A 12,175-nucleotide genomic window follows, 5' to 3' on the forward strand; every position below is an offset into this window, starting at 1 on the left:
TCCAGACGGAAACTCCAGTATCTGGTCAAATGGAAGGGATACGGTCAGGAGGATAATTCTTGGGTGACTGCCTCTGATGTTCATGCCTCCGATCTGGTCCGTGCCTTTCATAGGGCTCATCCTGATCGCCCTGGTGGTTCTGGTGAGGGTTCGGTGCCCCCTCCTTGAGGGGGGGGTACTGTTGTGAAATTGGATTTTGGGCTCCCCCGGTGGCCACTGGTGGAATTGAACTTGTGTGCATCATCCCCTCTGTTCACCTGTTCCCATCAGGATGTGGGAGTCGCTATTTAACCTTGCTCCTCTGTCACTTCCATGCCGGTCAACATTGTAATCAGAAGCCTTTCTGTGCATGTTCCTGCTACCAGACAACTTCCAGCTAAGTCGGACTTTTGTCCTTGTTTGTTTTTTGCATTTTGTTCCAGTTCACAGCTGCAGTTTCGTTTCTGTGTCTGGAAAGCTCTTGTGATCTGAAATTGCCACTCTGATGTTATGAGTTAATACTAGAGTCTTAAAGTAATTTCAGGATGGTGTATTGATAGGGTTTTCAGCTGACCATGAAAGTACCCTTTCTGTCTTCCTGCTATCTAGTAAGCGGACCTCGATTTTGCTAAACCTATTTTCATACTACGTTTGTCATTTTCATCTTAAATCACCGCCAATATATGTGGGGGCCTCTGTCTGCCTTTCGGGGAAATTTCTCTAGAGGTGAGCCAGGACTATATTTTCCTCTGCCAGGATTAGTTAGTCCTCCGGCCGGCGCTGGGCGTCTAGGGATAAAACGCAGGCTACGCTACCCGGCTACTGTTAGTTGTGCGGCAGGTTTAGTTCATGGTCAGTTTAAGTTTCCATCCTTCCAAGAGCTAGTTCCTATGTATGCTGGGCTATGTTCTCTTGCCATTGAGAACCATAACAGTCCTGTTACCACATTTGAACTGCATTTAGCCCACTTTATTATTTGGGCCTATATTTGTGTTTCCTCCTCATCCTGCCCATTGCCCAGCCACTGCTAGATGAGTCTGCTGGTACATTCACCCAGACCACTACATTCCCCTTGCACTCTACACAGCCAGAATCTGACCCTGCTGAAAGTCAGGTTCCCCTTCCCGCATACTATACCACCTTACAAAGAGCAACAAAGAGGAAGGTGCAGATGAAAGTGCAGGTTCCTTCATCAGGTGGGGGGGAATACTCATTGGCAACGTCACTGGCACAGGGCCCCTCATAGTACACAAAAGTGTCTCTGCCGGTGGGAGGCACCACCCGCCGTCAAACACACCGCCATACTATGAGGGGCCCTGTGCCAGTGCCAATGCCAACGAGTGGGCCCCCCCTGCTTGCTCAGAATCACAGCACTTCCAAAGTTGAAATACTTACCTGTTGTGAATTCTGCTTTTGGGTTCCCTCCGGTGGTAGTAGGTGGTAATGCAGTTGTCCCTGGGTTGCAGTCCTGGTCAGGTGTGTCTGCTGATTGCAGTTCTGACTGGGGTATTTAGGTGTGCAGGATTCATTAGTCCTTGCCAGTTGTCAATTGTTGTTGGGAGGTGTAGGACCTCTGCCTGGTTCCTCCTGTCTTTCTGCCAAATCAGCAAAGATAAGTGTCTGTTTTTTTTTCCTGTGGCACACATGCTGTGTTCTTCACAATTCAGTGCTATTCTTTGTGTTTTCTTGTCCAGCTAAGATTGTGTCAGTATTTTCTCAGTCTTGCTGGATTCTCTGGAGTGGCATATATACATTCCATGTCTTTAGTTAGATTGTGGAACTTTTTGTATTATCTGTTGTGGATATTTTTGGAAGGGTTTTAATACTGACCGCCTAGTAATCTGTCCTATCCTTTCCTATTTAGCTAGAGTGGCCTCTTTTGCTAAATCCTGTTTTCTACCTGCGTGTGTCTATTCTTCTCCTACTCACAGTCATTATTCGGGGGGGGGCTGCCTATCCTTTGGGGGTCTGCTCTGAGGCAAGATAGCATTCCCATTTCCATCTATAGGGGTATTTATTCCTCCGGCTGTGTCGAGGTGTCTAGGGTTTGTTAGGCACACCCCACGGCTACTTCTAGTTGCGGTGTTAGTTCAGGATTTGCGGTCAGTACAGGTTCCACCGACTCCAGAGAAAGTTTTCATGCGGCTCCAAGGTCACCAGATCATAACACTTACCTCTCCCTGCTCCACCACCGTGACGTATTCCGCGTTTCATGGGCCCACGAAAATCTTGAGCCAGCCCTATCCCCCCACAAATTTAGCCAAATGACCCCCAGTTTTCAATGCCTAACTATTATTATAAAGTAAATTAAGATTGACAAGCTTAAGTAATAAGAATTGATGTTTTTGGCATTAAAATGTGCACTGTAGGTGTTTTCCTGTCCTCCACTCACTGCTGACTTTGATTCCCCATTGACTTGCATTGGGTTTTGTGTTTTAGTCGGCTCCCGACTTTTCGCAATAATCGGCCGATTTCACCCGACCCGACTTTTGACAAAGTCGGGTTTCGCGAAACCCGACTCGATCCGAAAAGAGTAAAAGTCGCTGAACTCTAGTCACCCTTGGTTGGGCAAGTCAGTGAATCTTGAATGACATCCGCGTGCAGTCCGATTTCCATGGATTGACGAAATGGAGAAGGTAGAGACATTTTTTCCCCATCTTCTCCTCATCCAAGAGAATTGGATCACACTCTGATCAAACTATGATTTGCATATACTTGACCCAATTCTCTCAGATGACAGAATATACGCTCATATGACCCTAGTCTAAGAAGCGGTCACTAATATCAGACTGGTATAGGTCAGTTGTAAACAGTGAATGAGGTGAACTACAAGAGTAGATCAGGCATTCCAGAAGTTACTTGTAGATAGGGAGTTTGGATACAGATCTTTTATTAGCATAACAGGACATACAAAGGGAGGTTTCTTTTTTCCTAATTGGGTTATAATGGCATGATTGGAGGAGCTGTAAGGTGCAGGCAATAAGGCAAGAAGAATGGAGATTGGAGACTTCTTCAGTGACTGAATAAAAGGTAGAAAGTAAACTACATGAAGTGCAGATGGAAGGGAGCAGGCAGGAGAAGGTATTTTGGTGCCCTAGGCAAATCATGTGCCCCTTCCTTCACACCTTGAAAGAATTGCACAAGATTTTTCCTTGCACGCCCTGGCCCTGGGGATAGGGATTGTTGCTAATACGGTATGGGGAGACCATTTCCTGGATATTCTTAGTTATATACATATGTAAGTATATGAGAAGAGATACTTAGGTGAAGAAACATTGCATTACAGGAGCTCTTGCAAATTGAGAAATGAACCTAATAACAAGGAATACTTGTCAACAAGTATTCATTGTATATTAGCAACATAAAACATGACAAAAACATTTGTAAGACGTTTGTGGTTCAATTGGTGTAAGAAAAAGGTAATCAACAAATCTTAATAACACTACATCACAAAATCCAAATTTATAATAAAGTAACCTACAATGATATGCTGTGAAATAATGAACACAATGACAATACTAGTTAATGTTTTATTAAAAGGTAAGACTATAGTGTCCGGGTGGTCATAGTGTGGCTTATGATCCAGTTTATTCAATTTTAGGCGGCCCAGTCATAGACCATACAAGACTTTGGCATTAACTGATCTCTGACTCAGATCTAGACTGCACCTCAACTATAATTTAATTTGGCTGACTTGTCTTTTTCACTGCTGGCATTTGATTCCTTAAAGCAGGGGTGGGGAATATTATTTCTGCCAAGGGCTATTTGGATATTTATACCATCCTTCGGGGGTCGTACAAACTCCTCCCACAAAGTACATCCTGACTCTGGCACTGGTTTCAGGACATAATCTTTCATTGCATGCCCTTCAGTGTTCAGTAGTGAGCACTGTGTGTGTGTGCTAACAGAGCAAGAAGAAATTAATGAGGTGGTTGTAATCAACATATAGCTCCCTTCCCAAAAATGCGGTCCCTGAGAATCTGCTCTGGGGCCTGAAAAAAGGTAATCGAGGGCCGTAAATGGCCCTGGGGCCTGAGGTTCCCCACCCCTGCCTTAGAGTAATGCCTGATCGCATGCCAGCTCCTGAAATGGAAAGCAGTGTAAGAGATAATGAGAGAAGTGTGGCATCACAGGGGCACAGTGTCTGGCACATTTGTATGTACAATGCTCTGACTGGCGTATTGATATAAGGAGGCACATTTCTATTTCTGTTGTTGCAGTAATTCCTCTATAATCCATCTGAAATCAACCCCTTACCTTCCTTTTTCCCAAAAGAAACAGATGTCAATGCTTTCTTAGACTTGGACGGTCCAAAAAGTGCCTATGAGAACAGCCCAATATCTGGTAAGCAGCCATGCAAACTATGCATTTAGCTGATTTATATATGGAAAGGCCAAGATAAGCTCAGTGATGAGGGTCCTGAGACCCCCTCTTGACGCTCCAAAGAGAAAAATCTCTTTACCCCAATGTCTATACCCATTCTATTTGAAATATTATTTTTACTTGAACAAGGGCAGTGGGAGAGTCATCATCGGCAATGGTTTATCTCTGTTATTCTCTGAAGTGTATGAATGTACTGTGCATGAAAAGAGGCACAATGATTACTATATTGCCTAGAATATGGGGTCTGCTGGTTTAATCATAAGCATTTTGTACTAAGAAGAAATAGAGACATCCACACATAATAAATAATGAAATAGCTGACCATGTGGATAGAATGGTATAATAACCAAACATATAACAATAATAACAGAACATATGACTGTCCACATAAAAAAGACCTCCTTGTTAAAGTATTAAAAGAAACATTGTCCATTTTATCAATGTCCAGATATTTTATAGAGTCCCTCAGAAATTATAGTTTTCAATTTGTACATCAAGAACAGTTAATTTGTTTCAATACATCAATGCAGCTCTGTAAAGTGAACCTTTGTTTTGACAAGCCTGTATTTTATGCCTTCAGATTTTGTCCTTGGTGCTTTGCCTCATGCACTGACCCTGCTGCACATCTTGTCCTGCCAAGCTGTTCTACCGGCCAGCAACTATTGCATGGACATAAGTTAGGGACTTTCACAGTGTAGGTCAGATTCCTGAATAGGTGTCAAATGTTGAGGACTGAAGAATTCCATGGGACCTACAAAGTGAATGATCAGAGCCAATGCGGCCTGTGGAAACCCTTTTCAGAGTTGCCACAACTCCATGAACGGTACTACTGTACATGGTCGTAGCACTGATGGTACACTGAGAAACTGTATACTAGACAACTGGACGCCTCTTTGCTATATTACACATATATTACACATATAGCAGATTTAATTACATACACATAATAGGGGTCTTTGAAGTCTCCATCTCGACAAGAACAAAAAACGATGACAAAAACACTTCAACACTTTACTGTTAGTGGAATAACCTCTTGCTAGAGGTGACGTTTACAGACCAAAAATATGTTAAATATTTAAATAGCTTGGCCGGTAAACTTGGTGGTGATCGAATACAAAGCCATTTTGTAAATTCACTCTGGTGATGTGTCAGGATCCCTTGCAAGTTATATATTGTTGTGTGTATATTTACATGCATTTGCATGTGTTTAAGTCAGACCAAGCTCTCCTGGTGTCCAAGGCTGGCTTTTAGCATGTGCTTCACCCCACTGCTGTCAGACAGACAATGGGTTAGTTAACAGGTATTCATTCTAATACACCTACAAACATACATGTTATGTGTTTGTATGAGATCCTTTTCAAATTACATTCCCATGTATGTTTGTGTCATTTAGCATTTTTTCCTCATTATTTATCAGCCACAGACACAGCTTAGAGTTTTCCATAGAAAAGGACAAAGCAGAAAACTGTTTATTTTTTTTATTTCTTGAATCCATAAATGTTCCCACTCCCACAATGCAACCTAGGCTGCCACCCACTCCACCAAGGGTCCATTCCAGCCCTGGAATTAGAGCATATTTCTGTGTTCTTCCAGTTTTCCAACGGTAAACGTTGAGGTACACTTATTACATCCAATAATGCAAGAATAATTTCAAATAACGGCAACAATTTCCTAAAAAATTGAATAAAGACTCAACCCTCTATCAAAAACTAGAAAGACGTCAACTGTGAAATTCCTCAGCTGCGTAAAGGGATTTTCCACTTTTAGAAAAATGAACCCCAAACATTGTCTGTCATACAGAGTAAGAAAATCAGATAGTACTCACTTTACCCCGATCCTGAACCAGGACTCCGCTGTTGCGCCAGTCTTAGTGATGTGATCTGTCAAATTGGCGTCACCGTTGTAGCCAAAACACCAAGACCGTAATAGGGGAAGAGAGATAGCACTGGATTGGGGGAAAGTGAGTACTACTGTATCTGATTTTCTTGACAGTCAGTGGTTGGGGTCTTTTTTTCAAAAAGTGGAAAACCCCTTTAACAGTAAACAGAAAAACTTCATTGTAAAAACTACTAGTCATCAAGCTGATTAAGAAACTTGGGTGACTGGTATGAGTGCACTATCCTTTGTACAATCTGCTGTATTTGAATTCCCCAAATTGCACAGAAATTTGTTTTGAAAAGTTATTCGTCATAAATTGAACATTTCCTATTATGTTCTGAGGTTTGTGTAGACTCATGCATAATTAATATAACATGTAAAAAAGTAAAAAAAATGAATACTCTCCTCCACTCTTACCTATCCACACCCCTAATATCTCCTCTGCCCATTGCTCGTGCCCGTGTCTTTTTTCCATACACACTTGCTGGTGTCTTCAAACTGGAACAGGACTTCTGGCTGTGATCAGGCCTTGGAACTCATGGCACATCATTACATCTTGAAATTATGACCTGCAGTGACCTTTGAGACTTCTTTGCGGCAAGAATTCCTCTTACTCTAGAATAGAACTTCTAGGCACATTATTACATCATGATGTTACGATATGACATGACCTCCAAAGCCTTGTGTCTTAACTCTAAAAGCAGAACTTCAGGCCACAAAGTCACATTATGTCATGACATTACGACGCACTGCACATACAGTAAGTAAAAAAGGGTGCACCACTAATCAAACATCAAAAAGTAGGGTGCTACATCATGTGGAAATAAATTTTATGCATGAAAAATGTGGGATAGACACCACATTTCAATGAGCACACCTACATGTAGACAAAATGTGCAAAGTTTAATGAGAAACATGGACAATACTTAAAACATTTAAAACCAAATAATTGTCATATAGCTGTTCCCTAGGTAATAATATGCCAGCTATATGCACCACAGTATAGACAAGCAAATGTGGTAAACAGATTCCTATGTCATGACATAAACAACAACAATATCTAGAAACACCAGCAAAGGTATAGTATCATACATGTAATTAGCGTGTATCCAAACAATAATATCTACAAAAATCAATACTGGTACAAAATCATACAGATAATGAATACACACACGTGGTCAAAATTGTTGGTACCCCTCGTTTAATGACAGAAAAACCCACAATGATGACAGAAATAACTTGATTCTGACAAAAGTAATAATAAAAAGAAGATCTATGAAAATGAACAAATGAAAGTCAGACATTGGTTTTCAACCATGCTTCCACAGAATTAAAAAAAAAATTGTGTGTATATTCAGATATAGACCTACGTGTCATGCATGTTATTAGAACCTCCTGGCATGTTTAGCAATGAAAAGAAGGGAGTGTTAGCCCCCAAATGAAAACCCTGGTTGGTATTTAAAACAGCATGCTTGACATGTCCAACTAATAAGAAAAAGGTGCAAGATATATCAAGTAATAGCTATGCTATGATACACTGCTCAAAAAAATAAAGGGAACACTAAAATACAACATCCTAGATATCACTGAATGAAATGTTTCAGTTGTAAATCTTTATTCATTACATACTGGAATGTGTTGAGAACAATAAAGCATACAAATGATCAATGTAATTTAAAATATATATCCCATGGCAGTCTGGATTTGGATTGATACTCAAAATCAAAGTGGAAAATCAAATTACAGGCTGATCCAACTTCAGTGGAAATGCCTCAAGACAAGGAAATGATGTTCAGTTGTGTATGTGTTGCCTCCACGTGCCTGTATGACCTCCCTACAACACCTGGGCATGCTCGTGATGAGGCTGCGGATGGTCTCCTGAGGGATCTCCTCCCAGACCTGGACTAAAGCATCCGCCAACTCCTGGTCAGTCTGTGGTGCAACGTGACGTTGGTGGATGGTGCGAGACATGATGTCCCAGATGTGTTCAATCGGATTCAGGTCTGGGGAATGGGAGGGCCAGTCCATAGCTTCAATGCCTTCATCTTGCAAGAACTGCTGACACACTCCAGCCACGTGAGGTCTGGCATTGTCCTGCATTAGGAGGAACCCAGGGCCAACCGCACCAGCATATGGTCTCACAAGGGATCTGAGGATCTCATCTCGGTACCTAATGGCAGTCTGGCTACTTCTGGAGAGCACATCGAGGGCTGTGCGGCCCTCCAACGAAATGCCACCCTACACCATTACTGACCCACTGCCAAACCGGTCATGCCGAAGACATGCAGGCAGTAGATCACTCTCCATGGCGTCTCCGGACTCTGTCACATGTGCTCAGTGTGAACCTGCGTTCATCTGTGAAGAGCACAGGGTGCCAGTGGTGAATTTGCCAATCCTGGTGTTCTGTGGAAAATGCCAAGCATCCTGCACGGTGTTGGGCTGTGAGCACAACCCCCATCTGTGGACGTTGGGCACTTAGACTACCCTCATGGAGTCAGTTTCTAACCATTTGTGCAGACATATGCACATTTGTGGCCTGCTGGAGGTCATTTTGCAGGGCTCTGACAGTGCTCCTCCTCTTCCTCCTTGCACAAAGGCTGAGGTAGTGGTCCTGCTGCTGGGTTGCTGCCCTCCTATTCCCCCCTCCACATCTCCTGGTGTGCTGGCCTGTCTCCTGGTAGTGCTTCCAGCCTCTGGACACTACGCTGACAGACACAGCAAACCTTCTTGCCGCAGCTCGCAATGATGTGCCATCCTGGACGAACTGCACTACCTGAGCCACTTGTGTGGGTTCTAGAGTCCATCTCATGCTACCACGAGTGTGAAAGCACAACCAACATTCAAAAGTGACCAAAACATCAGCCAAAAAGTATTGGTACTGAGATGTGGTCTGTGGTCCCCACCTGCAGAACCACTCCTTTATTGAGGGTGTCTTGATAATTGCCAATAATTTCCATCTGTTGTCTATTCTATTTGCACAACAGCATGTGAAATTGATTGTCAATCAGTGTTGCTTCCTAAGTGGACAGTTTGATTTCACAGAAGTTTGATTTACTTGGAGTTATATTCTGTTGTTTAAGTGTTCCCTTTATTTTTTCGAGCAGTGTATATGTCCTCTTAGAACATGTAAATAAGAAATAGGTGATAAAGCCAAAGAATAAAGCTATGGCTGGAATCTCTAAATAGAGAATGGAATCACAGAAACTGAAGCACATGAGATAGAGAGCGGTCAGAGTATACTTATTGGCACATAAAGGCGCATCTCACAAAATTAGGTTATCATCAAAAAGTTAATTTACTTCAGTCCTTCAATGCAAAAAGTGAAACTCATATATTATATAGCGTCATTACAAACAGAGTAGTCTATTTCAAATCTTTATTTTGTTAGTGTTGATGATTGTGGCTTACAGCAAATGAAAACTCAAACGTAATTTTCTTAGTAACTTACAATACTTTGTAACACCAGCTTGAAAAAATTATTTTAAAATCCGAAATATTGACGTACTGAAATATATGTTCAGTAAATGCATTCAATACTTGGTCGGGGCTTCTTTGGCATCAATTATTGCATCAATGTGGCATGGCATGGAGGCAATCAGCCTGTGGCATTGCTATGGAAGCCCAGGTTGCTTTGATAGCAGCCTTCAGCTTGTCTACATTGTTGGGTCTGGTGTTTCTCATCTTCCTCTTGACAATACCTCATAGATTCTCTATGGGGTTAAGGTCAGGTGAGTTTTCTTGGCCAATCAAGCACAGTCATGCTGTTGTTTTTAAACCAGGTATTGGTACTTTTGGCAGTGTGGACAGGTGCCAAGTCCTGCTGGAGAATGCAATGTCCATCTCCAAAAAGCTTGTCTGCAGATGGAAGCATGAAGTGCTCTAAAATTTCCTGGTAGATGGCTGCGCTGACTTTGGTCTTGATAAAACACAGTGTACCTATACCAGCAGATGACATGGCTCCCCAAACTATCACTGATTGTTGAAACTTCACACTAGACCTCAAGCAGCTTGGATTGTGTGTCTCTTCTTCCTCTAGAATCTGGGACCTTGATTTCCAAGGTCCCAGAGTCTGAGTTTCTCTTTTTGTATTGAAGAACTGAAAAAAAATAAACTTTTTGATGATATTCTAATTTTGTTAGATGCACCTGTATATCAACAATACCTAGGAGGGGTGCTGTAAAGAATGTGGGAAAAAACAGGAGAAACCCCACATGTATCGCTAAGATATGCACAACTTCATCAGGGGAATGTAGTCAATGAAGCATATTTTAATGAACAAATTACATACTGGTGGTGAGTGGTATGTGGTAACAAAGCACAATGACCTGGAAACATCATGTCCATCCTATTATCTCTGTTAGGACAGGAATCACCAGCTGTTCCTAGATGATGCACATGCGCACCTCATGGGATACAAGAGTAGGCAAGTCACCGGAACTGGACATTTCATATAATATGGGACAAGGAGAGTTGCCTTGCCAGAACTTAATGATAATGCACAACATGGAAAGAGGACAGAGCCTCCCAATATAATCAGCACTAAACAGTGCATGGGCTGATATTACGAAATATATTTGTATCATTAATCTGATATATAGGCAAACAAGTGTCTATAGCCATGTGTGACATAGAGGAAACCAGGATGTGTAAGAGTACATCTCCATACACGATTTTTGGATGAGCATGGAAGTGATATTCTATATGGTGTACTCAATACAAAGAGTCTATTAATTAAATAGAATATATATATATATATACAGTTGTGCTCAAAAGTTTAAATATCCCGGCAGAAAAAAATTTAGAATTGAGAGTCCTCAGTGGTTGATACCTTTTAATGGCTAACTGAAAAGATGGTAATACATTGCAAGCTTTCAAGACTACACAGGTCTCTTCATCAGGCAAAGACTAAAACAAATTCTGAAGAATCACAGATTTATGCACAACATAGTATAGAAAAAAAAAAGGAAAAACCATGGATAAGACAGGTGACATGAAGCAGAATTACCATGAGTGATAAACAGTTATGTCCATAAATATTGGGCCAGTTCTTAGATAAGGATTGTTTTATTGGGGTCTGGTTCTGTTGTGATGACCCCTCATAGTCTGAGGGGCAAGTTCCTTAGTTGATGTAACAAGACATAAATCCATGCGACACATTCATTCCTGCAGTGAGTGTCAAAGGTCATCATCAGTTTATATTCCCAGACTCTTCTGTCTCTCTGAGATTTGAAGCTACCTTTTAACACAAGTAATTTCATGTCCATAATGCTATGATCGGGGAGACAAAAATGTATTGCCACAGGTAGATCCATTCTTTTTTCTCTTATTGTGTGGCGGTGAGAATTCATCCTTGTTCTCAGTTTCTGTCCTGTCTCCCCCAAATACAGACCCCCAGTTGGACATTTAGTACAAATAATTAGGTACACCACATTAGAAGTGACGCAGCTGAAAGTACCTGGGATCTTGTAGTCCTGATGTGTTACTGGCTAACACAGTACCAAGATATATTTCTTTCCTGTAAATATCCCGGCAGAATTTTTGCTTACTTGGACTTTTTTCAAAGAATATAAATGATAACACCAAAAGTTTTTCTCCACTCATGGATAGTGATTGGGTGAAGCCATTTATTGTCAAACTACTGTGTTTTCACTTTTTAAATCATAATGACAACCCAAAACATCCACCTGATGAAGACGGCAGAATGCCGTTGAAACGCGTTGTAGACTTATTTTATGATTCAACAAAGGTTTGCACCGTTAATCCTTCCTAAAAAAGGGGAGAAGCCAGCGCTGCTTATGGTCAGAATGCAATACATAAAGTGCACATGCACATATTAATTTCTAAGTGTATTTCAAAATGAGACATTTAGCAAACAATTGATCCATTCTTTGAGCCACCCCACCACGCCAAGGCATTCTCATAATGGGGCAGTCCT

This window comes from Ranitomeya variabilis, chromosome 3 (genome assembly GCF_051348905.1).
Source record: "Ranitomeya variabilis isolate aRanVar5 chromosome 3, aRanVar5.hap1, whole genome shotgun sequence".
Lineage (NCBI taxonomy): Eukaryota > Metazoa > Chordata > Amphibia > Anura > Dendrobatidae > Ranitomeya > Ranitomeya variabilis.